The sequence below is a fragment of the Carya illinoinensis genome, chromosome 14 (genome assembly GCF_018687715.1).
Source record: "Carya illinoinensis cultivar Pawnee chromosome 14, C.illinoinensisPawnee_v1, whole genome shotgun sequence".
Lineage (NCBI taxonomy): Eukaryota > Viridiplantae > Streptophyta > Magnoliopsida > Fagales > Juglandaceae > Carya > Carya illinoinensis.
In genome coordinates, this window is record NC_056765.1 from 10,492,679 (window position 1) to 10,505,167 (window position 12,489).

Consider the following 12,489-nt stretch of genomic DNA (forward strand, 5'->3'; position numbering starts at 1 on the left):
AACCACACTTAAATTTATTAATTTATTTTTATATAATCTCTTTATATATCTAACATTTCTCTTTCACATAATATGGTTTTAGTTGAAATAAGTTTTGAAAGCATTTGTAACAATACAAATAAAACTCAAGCCGTATACGAAATTGTACTCTTAAAAGATTAATCAATATCACAACTGCAGCTCGCTGAAATAATAAAGTGCAAAAACTTATCGTTCTCAAGTAATTTGGAATTATATTCACCACTTTGTGTATGCAATTAATTATGTGGTCTAAGGTTTTTTCTTTCTCTTTTTACTTCCGAACAATTTCATGCTTAGTAGTTGTTTACGTTTATTGAAGATGAGTAAACTTTAATTTGCTTAGATGAAAAACTTTAAGATGACATTTTACCTAAAGTCATAATACATCCTTAGTGCTCTTTTACTATATACCGAATTAAGGTTATTTTCTAAGATCGAATCTAATGCTTACAGATTTGGCAAAACTTTTATGCTTTGCTTAATTGGTTGCTATTAATTATTCTTAGAAAAATTCCTATTCCTTCCTCATTCACCAATTTTCTCACTACCCGTGAAAATTAAAACTTTATTTTTTTTGAGTTATTTGTAATTGACTCTTCATGGTATTAACTAATTATTATTCTCAACAGGTCTACTAGTAATTAAGGTGGATCTTGGAGGGGATTTACTATTGGCATTATTAGGTTAGTCAAGTTTTTTTGGAGAGATATATTTTAGAATGAAAATTTCTACTAATTATCCTTACATAAAAAATTCTACTCATAATTTTTTTTTAAAATTTTTTTTTATCAAATTGTGGTGTATGGATAAAAAGTACAATTAGTTAAGGTAGAATAAAATAAAAAATTAAAAAAATATGGTGTATGGTATGCGAGGATGATGAGTAGCAAAATTCTTTTAGAATGGGAAAATGATCATACTATGCTGCCTAAATTTGCTCCCTCAATTTGACTGCTCATGTATTTTATTTTATGTTTTGAATTTTTTTAATTTAGTGATTAAGAAAATGACTATTAGTGTATTGATTTTTTTTAAAAAGAATGTTTAAAGATGTGACGAAAAAGAAAAGAAAATACAATATGTCAATAGAATTATAGGATTAGTACTGCTAGCAGGCTGCCCAGTGTACTGCTAGTACATTTAATTTCTTTTACCTTTTATTTTATTTTTTAATAATTTTTTAACCTCTTTAATCAATAAGTAAAATAAAAAAATACATAATTTTACTAATAATCTATTCCTTAGTCATTAAATAAAAAATAAAATGATTGAACAGTAACTTTGAAGGTCTCTATTAGCATTTTCTTTATAAGATTAAGGCTTCAAGCTAAGCTAATGATGAATCTTGGGGGACCCAAAAGTACTTTTATTTTTTAAAAAAAAAAATTATTTTCTTTCAGAAATCTTAGGGGTATTTTGTTTTGTAGTAATTTTATTAAAGGATAACGGAGGGCTAGAGAGATTTAAGTAATGCTTTGGTAATGAAAACAGAATTTATTTTTAAAATATTTTAATAAATTTTTTGGTAAATATTATTTAAATAGGAAATATTTTTTACTTTTAAATTTAAATTTTATCATTTAATTATTATTTAAATACAAAAAATAAAAAAAAAATTTCTAAATAAAATACAAAAATTAATGATGTTGCCTAGATGACTACACAAAAGGGGGTAAATTGAGTTGTATTTAAAAAATAACAATTATAAATCAAATATACAATATAAAATATAAACAAAATACGAAACAACAATAAATATAAAGAGTAAGGGTAAGAGAAAAGCAAACTCAGTATGTTAACGAGGTCCAGCCCCATTGCCTACGTCCTCGCCTCAAGCTATCCCTTGACGATCCCCAAATTCACTATTCAACATCTTTCAGGTGGAGATAGAAACCTATTACACATTTGAACAATACCGCTACAAAGGATCCTTGTAGAACACCCTCTACACTTGCAATCACCTTACACGTGGTGATTTAACTATTCCCTGTGTAGAACACTTTCTACACGCACAAGGGTTATACACACCATTTTGCTGATACAAGAGCTGATAGTGGGTAGGTTATCAGAAAACACTCCTCAATGAGTGAAATAAGAACAATACAGCGCAAACTATATTTCTCTCAAAATGAACAAGGATTAAGGCTCAATGCTTAGAGAAGATAGAATGAAAGCTTTGAATGAATGTTGTATGCTCTGAATTTTGTAAATGTGAAGCTCTTAAATGATCTATTTATAGGTATATGAGATTTCATATTCAAATTTAAAAAGATTCACATGTCAAAGACAACATCATTCACTTTTTTAAAAAATTCAAATAAAAGGTTCTTCTTTTTCAATTGTCAAAGACAACATCATTCATTTTTCAAAAATTTCAAAACTAATCTTTTAATTTTGATATATGACAAAAGGAGTACACTTTACTTTTCAAATATTTCAAACATAATTTTTTTACTTTTTGCATATGACAAAATGAGCACACTTTACTTTTCAAATTTTTCAAATCTAATCTTTTTACATTTTGCATATGACAAAAAGAGCACACTTTACTTTTCAAATATTTCAAACAAAAACATCAATATTTTGCATAAATAAATAAAAAAAGCATCAATCACTTTTGAAAATATTCAAATAAAACATGCACATGTAAAAGATGACAATCAATCATCTTTTATATTTTCAAAGTTCAAACCTTTAATCATGTAATGCACATGTAAAAGATGTCAATCAATCATCTTTCATAATTTTCAAATTTAATTTTCAAAATATTCATGCACATGTTGAAAATGTATTTTAATGCTTTATGATAAAATATTAATTTTAAGCCATAATCCTAATTTCAAATTTTTAAGAGATTTACAATATTACTCTATAACTTTAATGTGAACTTGTTCCCTTCTTGCTCATGTTTGGTTCCTTGATGTGCTTGACTCCATTGTGTGGACAACTTGAGTTTGAAACTCTTTTATTTTTTGAATTCATTTGTTATCATCAAAATCCATGTGTAGATATATAATTACACAAAATTTGAAACCTTGGGTTCAACAATCTCTCCATTTTTGATGATGACAAATACTTGATAGAACCTGATACCTATATTAATACTTAAGCTCCTCCTGAGAATGTGCGTTAGTTTTTCAAGTAAAGTATAAATATAATTCCAAGCATATATAACAAGTTTAGCAATTCGAACAATGTTAATGTTATTATCTAACACTTCTCTCCTTTTTGGCATTATTAAAAAGGATTCGCAGCAAGTAAATGGACTGAAGAAAACAGTGCGTTAGTAGAAACTGTAGATAGTTGAAAAAATAGATCCGTCCGTGACCCGACAAGTGTGGCTGGAGATTTGAAAAAATCACCTGATGTTGTTGACAAACGAGAGTAAGGACTCCGAGTTTCTAAAAAATATGTCATTTTCACCAATCGGTAAAAAAAATTACATTACTCTTTGACTTGGATGATAGCTCGTCTTGTTTTTTATGCTATAAAATCAGTCTTAAAGTTCATTCAATCCGCATCAAATTTTATTCTCATATCTATAACTCATCTGCATTCTTTCAACATTCTTGCTTTAAGCCTTCAATTCTTTTCTCAATGGCTCATGCTTCTAACATTTCTCTAGATCCATCCATGAGGTATTCTGCACCTCAACCTCTTGTCCTTTTTGCAGCTGCCATTGGTGTCATGTTGCAGCAAGAAAATAATAATTTGGCTAATAAGTCAGATTTCGATGTTATCTACGACTTGGTGAGTCTTGGAACTCGCTACTCTTCCTCTATTGTTACTTTTTCCCAGCAGCTCCAAGTCAGAAATCATGAAGTTGAAAAGTTCAAAGAACAAATTGTTGTAATTCAACGAATTGTTCAAGAGTCTCACACAAGAGAAGGAATCATTCGGCAGAAGAATAAACAGTTGAAATCTCTATTAGATTCTTCATTCCGCTTGCCAGTTCCCATAGATAAGAATGACATGGTATTGTATGAAGAGAATGAGCGTCTCAAACATGAGGCTAATAATCTCAAGTTTATGTAAAAGTATTTAAAAAATCTCTCTCTATTTTTATTAACTCTGGTCTATCTTTTAAGAGATATTCATAACATGCATCATACCTATTTCTCTTCTAATCAAACATAATCTATCTTCTGGTAAAGGTTTTGTAAGAATATCTGCTAACTGATCGTATGTGTTTGTGAACTCTAGTACTATATCGTCTTTCTACACATGATCTCGAAAAAAATGATATCTTATTTCAATATGCTTAGTTCTAGAATGTTGTATCGGGTTCTTTGAAATATTTATAACACTTGTATTATCACATTTGATTTGAAAGTGATTATATATAAGTTTAAAATCTTCAAGTTGTTGCTTCATGTAAAGAACTTGAGCACAACAATTACCCGCAGCAACATATTCTGCCTCAGCAGTAGATAATGCAACAAAATTTTATTTCTTATTAAACCAGAAACTAGTGCATGACCTAAGAAATGGCATGCTCTACTAGTGTTTTTTCGATCTATTTTACAACTAGCATAATTAGCATTTGTATAGCTGATTAAATCGAAAGATGTGTGCTTAGGGTACCATAACCCTAGGTTAATTGTACCACTAAGATATCTAAGAATGCGTTTAACTGCAATTAAATGTGATTCTTTTGGAGATGATTGAAAGCGTGCACACAAGCACACACTAAACATAATATCTGGTCTACTGGCCGTCAAATATAATAAGCTACCAATTATATCTCGATATACCTTCGAGTCAACTGGTTTATCAGTTTCATCTTTATCAAGTTTAATTTATGGGCTCATTGGTGTTCTAATTTCCTTTGCATCTTCCATCCCAAACTTCTTCAGTAATTCCTTAATATATTTTGATTGATTGATGAATGTCTCACTTTTTGCTTACTTAATTTGCAATTCGAGAAAGAATATAAGTTCTCCCATCATACTCATTTCAAATTCTTTCTGCATAGTCTTAACAAAAACTTGGCACATATTTTCATTAGTAGCATCGAATATTATATTATCAACATAAATCTGAATCAAAAGAATATCATCATTTTCATATTTAATGAAAAGTGTTGTGTCGATTTTTCCTCTTGAAAAACCTTTTTCAATCAAGAAACCACTGAGTCTCTCGTACTAATCTCTAGGAGCTTGTTTGAGTCCATATAGTACTTTTGTGAGTTTGAAAACATGATTTGAGGAAATATGATTTTCAAAACCTGGAGGTTACTTAACATATACCTCTTTATTTATAAAACCATTTACGAAAATATTTTTAACATACATTTGAAAAAGTTTGAAATCTTTATAACAAGCATATGCAAGTAGTATTCGAATAGTTTCTAATCTTGCGACGGGTGCATATGTCTCATCATAATCGATTCATTCTTCTTGATTGAAACATTGGCCTACAAGTCGAGCATCATTTCTAATAATGACTCCGGACTCATCTTTCTTGTTTTTAAAAACTCATTTTGTTCTAATAATAGTAAGATTTTTGGGTCTAGGAACAAGTGTCTAAACATCATTTCTTTCAAATTAATTCAACTCTTCTTACATAGTTAGAATTCAAGATTCATCAAGAAGTACTTCATCAATATTTTTGGGTTTAATCTGAGATAAAAAAGCAGTATGATTGCAAATATTTCTAAGAGATGATCAAGTACTTATACCTCGTAAAAGTTCTCCCAAAATTTATTCCACTGGATGATCTTTCACAAATTTTTACTGTTTAGTTGCATCTTGTATTAAATTTTGATGATCTTTTCTGATATTTTCATGTTGAACTTTCTCTATTGTGTTCTCTTTGTTGAGATTAAGACTTTCCATGTTATTTATACCCCATGTTTCTTCATCAATAGATTTCTTGGAGAGTCGAGAATTAGATTCATCAAATACTACATGCATAGATTCTTTTACAATCAAAATCTTTTTATTGAATACTCTATAAGATTTACTATTAGTAGAATACCCAAGAAAGATACTTTCATCAGATTTTGCATCAAACTTGCCTAAATTATCCATGTCATTCAAAATAAAACATTTGCATCCAAATAAATGAAAGTAACTAATCTTGGGGTTTTTCTCATTCCAAAACTCATAGGAGATTTTATTTATTTTAGACCTTAGTATTACTCTATTTATAACATAACATGTAGTACTTACCGCTTCGGCCCAAAAGTAAATAGGCAAGTTGTTCTCATTGAACATTGTTTTTGCCATCTCTTGAAGAGATCTATTTTTCCTCTCTACTACCCCATTTTGTTAAGGAGTTCGAGGAGCAGAAAAATTATGCACAAAACTATTATCACTTCGGATAGTTGAAATAGTATAGGCATTTTCATTTTGAATTCTCTTGTATAACTTGGTAAAGACATTATGTGCCTCATCTTTATGAGTAAGAAAGATGATCCAAGTATATATAGAGAAATCATCCACAATAAAAAATGCATAATATTTTCCTCTAGACTTTCAACTCTATTTGGTCCAAAAAGATCCATGTGTATTAGTTACAATAGTCTAGTAGTGGAAATATGTTTCTTGGTTGTAAAAGAAGTTTTTGTTTGTTACCAAATTAGCATGCATCACAAATGTTATCTTTAAGAAAATTTGTGTTTGGTTAGCCTCTCATAAGATCATTTTTTGAAAGTTTGGAAATAAGTTTCATATTAGCATGACCCAGTCTTCTATGCCACAACCAACTAATTTCATTTTGAGCTGAAAAGCAAATAGCATCTTGTGAGGTAATTTCTTCAAAATCGATTGTATAAATATTGTTGATTCTAAAAGCAATAAAACAAATATTACAATCATGATCATTCAAAATAATGCACTTATCCATTTTGAAAGGAACTATAAATCTTTTATCACATAATTGACTTATGCTCAAAAGATTATGTTTTAAACCTTAAACAAGTAGAACATCTTCAATTATGAGAGAATATTCATTACCAATTTTACCTATTCCCACCATCTTCCTTTTCGAGTTGTCTCCAAATGTCACGTGTCATTCTTCTTTAGATCTAAGATCAAGTAACTTAGTCTTATCTCCCGTCATGTGTCTTGAACATCCACTATCTAAAAATCATTTATTTTTACTTATGGATGACTTCATGCATACCTATAAAAACAATTAAAATAATTTTTCTTGATACCCAAGTTCTTTGAGTCTTTTATTTATTAGTATTAGAAGAAACAAGATTTTTAGGTACCCACATGGCCCTAATAGTCATTGTATGATTTCTTCTAATAGGACAAGCATGATAACTATGACCATTTCTATTACAAAAATTACAAATAACATGTGGCATATATGAAGAACTTGAGTGATTATAATAGTATCTTTTTTTGACAAAATTATTTTTATGAAAAGAATTTTGAATATTAGATTTTGATACAGAAGGATTATCAAAAAAGTTTTTACAAGATTTGTATTTTTATTTTGGCATATATCCCAAGTCTACCTTGTCAAAAACACATATTTGACTACCAAGAAATTTTTTAAAATTTATTTTTCCTTTCGTAAAGTTTTCAATAATATTTTCTAAATCAGTTTTCTTATTCTTCAACTCAAGATTTTCATCTTTCAAAACGATACTTTCTTTTCTTAAAATATCAATTTCGTTTGTTAAAGAAGAATTTTTCTTTTTCAAAGCAGTATACTTGATACCCAATTTTTCAAATTCCTCATATACCTCTTCTAAAACATTTTGCAATTCTTCATATGAAGATTTTCAATATTATCAAGATTTGTTACTTCAACGTCATCTTTAGCCATAAGACAAAAATTTGCTTATTCTCTATTACTTGCTTCACTATCTGAGCTACTTGAATCATTATCCCATGTAGCTTTCACTGCTTTCTTGCCCTTATTTCGATCTTTCTTTAGCAGAGGACAATCTAACTTGATATGACCAGGCTTATTGCATTTATAACAAATTAAAGTGTCATTTTTACCTGAATCTTTTTTGGATAACTTTTTGAAAGATTTCCTCGAAGGAGTTTTATTTTTCTTTTAGAACCTCTGAATTCTTCTTGTTATCATCGCAACTTCTTTGTCTTTATCGTCATTTTTCTCATCTTCATCACTTTCACTTTCATGAGGAATAGCTTTAAGTGCCAAACCCTTCTTTGACTTTCCTTATTCTTCTCATCTTTTCAATGTGTACTCATGAGTGATAAGTGACCTAATGAGTTCATTCACTTCAAGTTTCTTGAAGTCTTTAGTTTCAAGAATCGCTATCACTTTTGATTTCCAGCGTTTTGGTAGAGAGTTGAGAATTTTTCTTATTATCTCCACTTTAGAATAAATTTTGCCAAGAGCTATCAAACTGTTTATGATATTAGTAAAATGAGTGTGCATACTAGAAATAGATTCATCATCATTCATCTTAAACATTTCATATTCATAAGTAAGAATATAAATTTTTGATTCCTTGACTTGCGAAATTCCTTCATACGTAACTTTCAAGTTATACTAAATTTCTTTTGCCGTAGCGCAAGTCATTATTATATTAAACTCATTTCCATTAAGAGTATTAAATAATAAATTCATAACAGTTAAATTCAAAGTATAAAGTTTATCGTTTTCACGATCAAACTCTTCTTGTTCCTTATTAACCTTTACTCTATCAACTACTTTGTTGGAATATAATGTCCATTTACAATGCATTTCCAGATTTCTCGACCTTGAGTCTGAATGAATATTCTCATTCTAACTTTCCAGAATGAATAATTGTCTCCATAAAAGAGTGAAAGCCGACTGCTAGATTGACCTTCACCAAATGAAGCTGCAATGTTAGTAATAAGATCTTAACTCAAAAGATAGTTAATCTTATAATAGAGCTCTTAGCTATGATACCAATTGTTACCCAGATGACTAACACAAGAGGGGGTGAATTGAGTTATATTTTAAAAAATAACAATTATAAATCAAATATACAATATAAAATATAAACAATACGAAACAGTAATAAATATCAAGAGTAAGGGTAAGAGATAAGCAAATTCAGTATGTTAACGAGATTCAGCCCTACTGCCTACGTCTTCGCCTTAAGTTACCCATTGACGATCTCCAAATTCACTATTCAACCTCTTTCAGGTGGAGATAGAAACCTATTACACCTTTGAACAGCACCGCTACAAAGGATCTGTGTAGAACACCCTCTACACTTGCAATCACTTTACACGTGGTGATTCAACTATTCCCTGTGTAGAACACTTTCTACACGCACAAGGGTTATATACACTCTTTTGCTGATACAAGAGTTGATAGTGGGTAGGTTATTAGAAAACACTCCTCAATGAGTGAAATAAGAACAATATAGCGCAAACTATATTTCTCTCAAAATGAATAAGGATTAAGGCTCAATGCTTAGAGAAGAGAGAATGAAAACTTTGAATGAATGTTGTAGGTTCTGGATGTTGTAAATGTGAAACTCTCAAATGATTTATTTATAGGCATATGAGATTTCATATTCAAATTTAAAAAGATTCACATGTTAAAAACAACATCATTCACTTTTTCAAAAAATTCAAATAAAAGGTTATTCTTTTCAATTGTCAAAGATAACATTATTCATTTTTCAAAAATTTCAAAGTTAATCTTTTATTTTTGGTATATGACAAAAGGAGCACATTTTATTTTTCAAATATTTTAAAACTAATCTTTTTACTTTTTGCATATGACAAAATGAGCACACTTTACTTTTTAAATTTTTCAAACCTAATTTTTTTACTTTTTGCATATGACAAAAGGAGCACACTTTACTTTTCAAAATTTTCAAACCTAATCTTTTTACTTTTTTCATATGACAAAAGGAGCACACTTTACTTTTCAAATATTTCAAACAAAAACATCTACCTTTTGCATAAGTAAAAAAAAAAACATCAATCACTTTTAAAAATATTCAAATAAAACATGCACATGTGAAAGATGACAATAAATCATCTTTTATATTTTTAAAGTTCAAACCTTTAATCATGTAATGCACATGTAAAAGATGACAATCAATCATCTTTTATTATTTTCAAATTTAATTTTCAAAATATTCATGCACATGTTAAAAATGTATTTTAATATTTTATGATAAAATATTAATTTTAATCCTTAATCCTAATTTTGAATGTGATGACCCGCTTTTGAGTGTATTTTTGCTGAAATAATTGTTTTTATTTTAATTAATATATCAGTTATTTTATTTTAATTTATTTGCGTTTTAAAATTGATTTTTTAATTTAATTTAATTTATTTGAGGTTGTGTTTTATTTCTTTAAGTTATTTTGTGGTTTTAATCTTTTTTGGCGGTTTGTTTCGTTTTCCCGGAGTGAGGATTGGACCTCATCTCTTTTCACATCTTTTTCCTTTTTTCTCTTTTTCCTTTTTTCTTTTTCCCTTCTTTTCCTTTTTTCCTTCTTTTTCTTTGTTTTTTCTTTTTTCTTTTTTTCTTTTCTCTCTTCTTCTCCCGCGTTCGGACCCCCCGTGCTCTCTTTCTCTCCTCCCTCTTCCTCACGCCGGCGTCACCTTCTCTCTACCCTACCGCCGCCGTCCGGCCACCGTTCGACCTCCCACCGATCCCATTCTCTTCCTCTCCCTCCGGTGCACCACCCCTTCAAAACCCACCCCCAACCGGCCGGCCGTTTGGCCGGAAAAGCTCCAGGAAGGGCGCACGGATTTTGCTCCGATCCGCCGCCGTCGCTCCACCTCCGGCCACCGTTTCTTCACTACTTCATCACCGACTCCTTGCCGTCCTAACCCACCCATTTCCGGCCTCCAACGACCACCGGAACAGCTCCTACGAGCTTAGTTTCCGTTTTGGGTAATCCGGCCATTTCCGGCCATTCCGCCGCCACCCACGGCCAACCACCACTTCCAATAGCTTCACAACTATCCCTAGACCATTCCCTATCAATCTCATGTCCTAGTTTGTCCCCGTTCAAAAGTGGGTTTTTCAGACCCACGGCCACAGTGAATTTTCACTGTGACGTTGCTTTTTCGGCGCCGTTTGCAACGCCGCTTGCTTTCTAAAATTGCCGTATAGCGCTGTAAGTATTTTCCAAACCCTATTTTCAGATTTAAATATATATCGCTCATTCAATTTATTTACTGTTGTTGGTTGTTGATTCCGGACTGAGTCCGAGGAGTTTCAGGGGTCGGATGGATGGAGGACGGAGTTGTTTGTTTAATTGATTTATGTTGGTTGGTTATTTTATTATGCATTGATATGACATTTCATAGTGCATGCACGTGTGTTTTTGTTCATGTGTGAAAAGCCTGTGTATTGGCGTAAGTGTATTACGGGTGCGTGTGTATCACGAGTCCAAGCCGGGATAGGTTATTATCTCGGTGGAGCTCCTCTGGTCACTCGGGAGCAGAATAAACTGAGTGATGTCCCCTGAGTTGTCGAGAGAGATGACGGGAGCGGGGCTAGGGGATGCTTGGCTACGAACGCGCCGGGCGCGGAACCGGGCATCGCCCTACTCACCGACTCCGTGGCCCTTCGCTGGCGAGGGCTAGAGGATGCTTGGCTACGCACGGAAGGGGCGCGGAACTGGGCATCGCTCGTTAGGTGTCACATGCGTGGTGTTACTCTGCGGTGTGACACTGGAGCCAGGGTGTGCGGATGACCCCTAGGGGAGGTCATGGTGCATACGGTTAAAATTGGATAATGGTTTATGAGGCCAAATGGGACTTTTGGCGTGGGCCAAATGGACTTCTGGCGAGATATTGGGCCGGATGGACTTCTGGCGAGATATTGGGCCAAATGGACTTTTGGCGGCCAAATGTGATTTTTAGCGTGTTTTTCGGAAAGGATGTGTTTTTGGGCCAAAAGGGTTTTTGGCGTGTGTGGAAAACTTGTGTTTTTGGGCTTTGTGCATTGGGCATGGTTCATGCATATTGTTTGAGTTTTATGTGTTTTTATCTGGTAGTGTTTGGGTTTTACTTACCTGCGGTACCATTCGTGGTTCCGTAGCTTTTGGTGCAGAGTTAGAGAACGAAGAGGAGGAGGCTGAGCCCGAGGATGCGGCTCCGCCGGGTTGCTGATGCTATCTTTTTATTTGTTCAAAACTGTATTTGTGTTTTGTAATATTTTATCTATGTACGTTTTAAACAGCTTGTATTACGTTAAGAAAAATTCTGGTACTTAGTTATGACTTTCTTTATCCGCTGCGTGTTTCTCTGTACACATCTGTTGCCTTGCACACACTCGGCACCCGTCGATGGGATGGTGACCCGGGTTGTCACCATCCGGACGTCTCAATTTCCCCGTGTTCGGGCGTGGGGATTTTGGGGGCGTCACATTGAATTTTTAAGAGATTTACAACATTACTCTATGACTTTAATGTGAACTTGTTCCCTTCTTGCTCATATTTGCTTTCTTGATGTGCTTGACTCCATTGTGTAGACAACTTGAGCTTAAAATTTCTTTATTATTTGAATTCATTTGTTATCATTAAAATT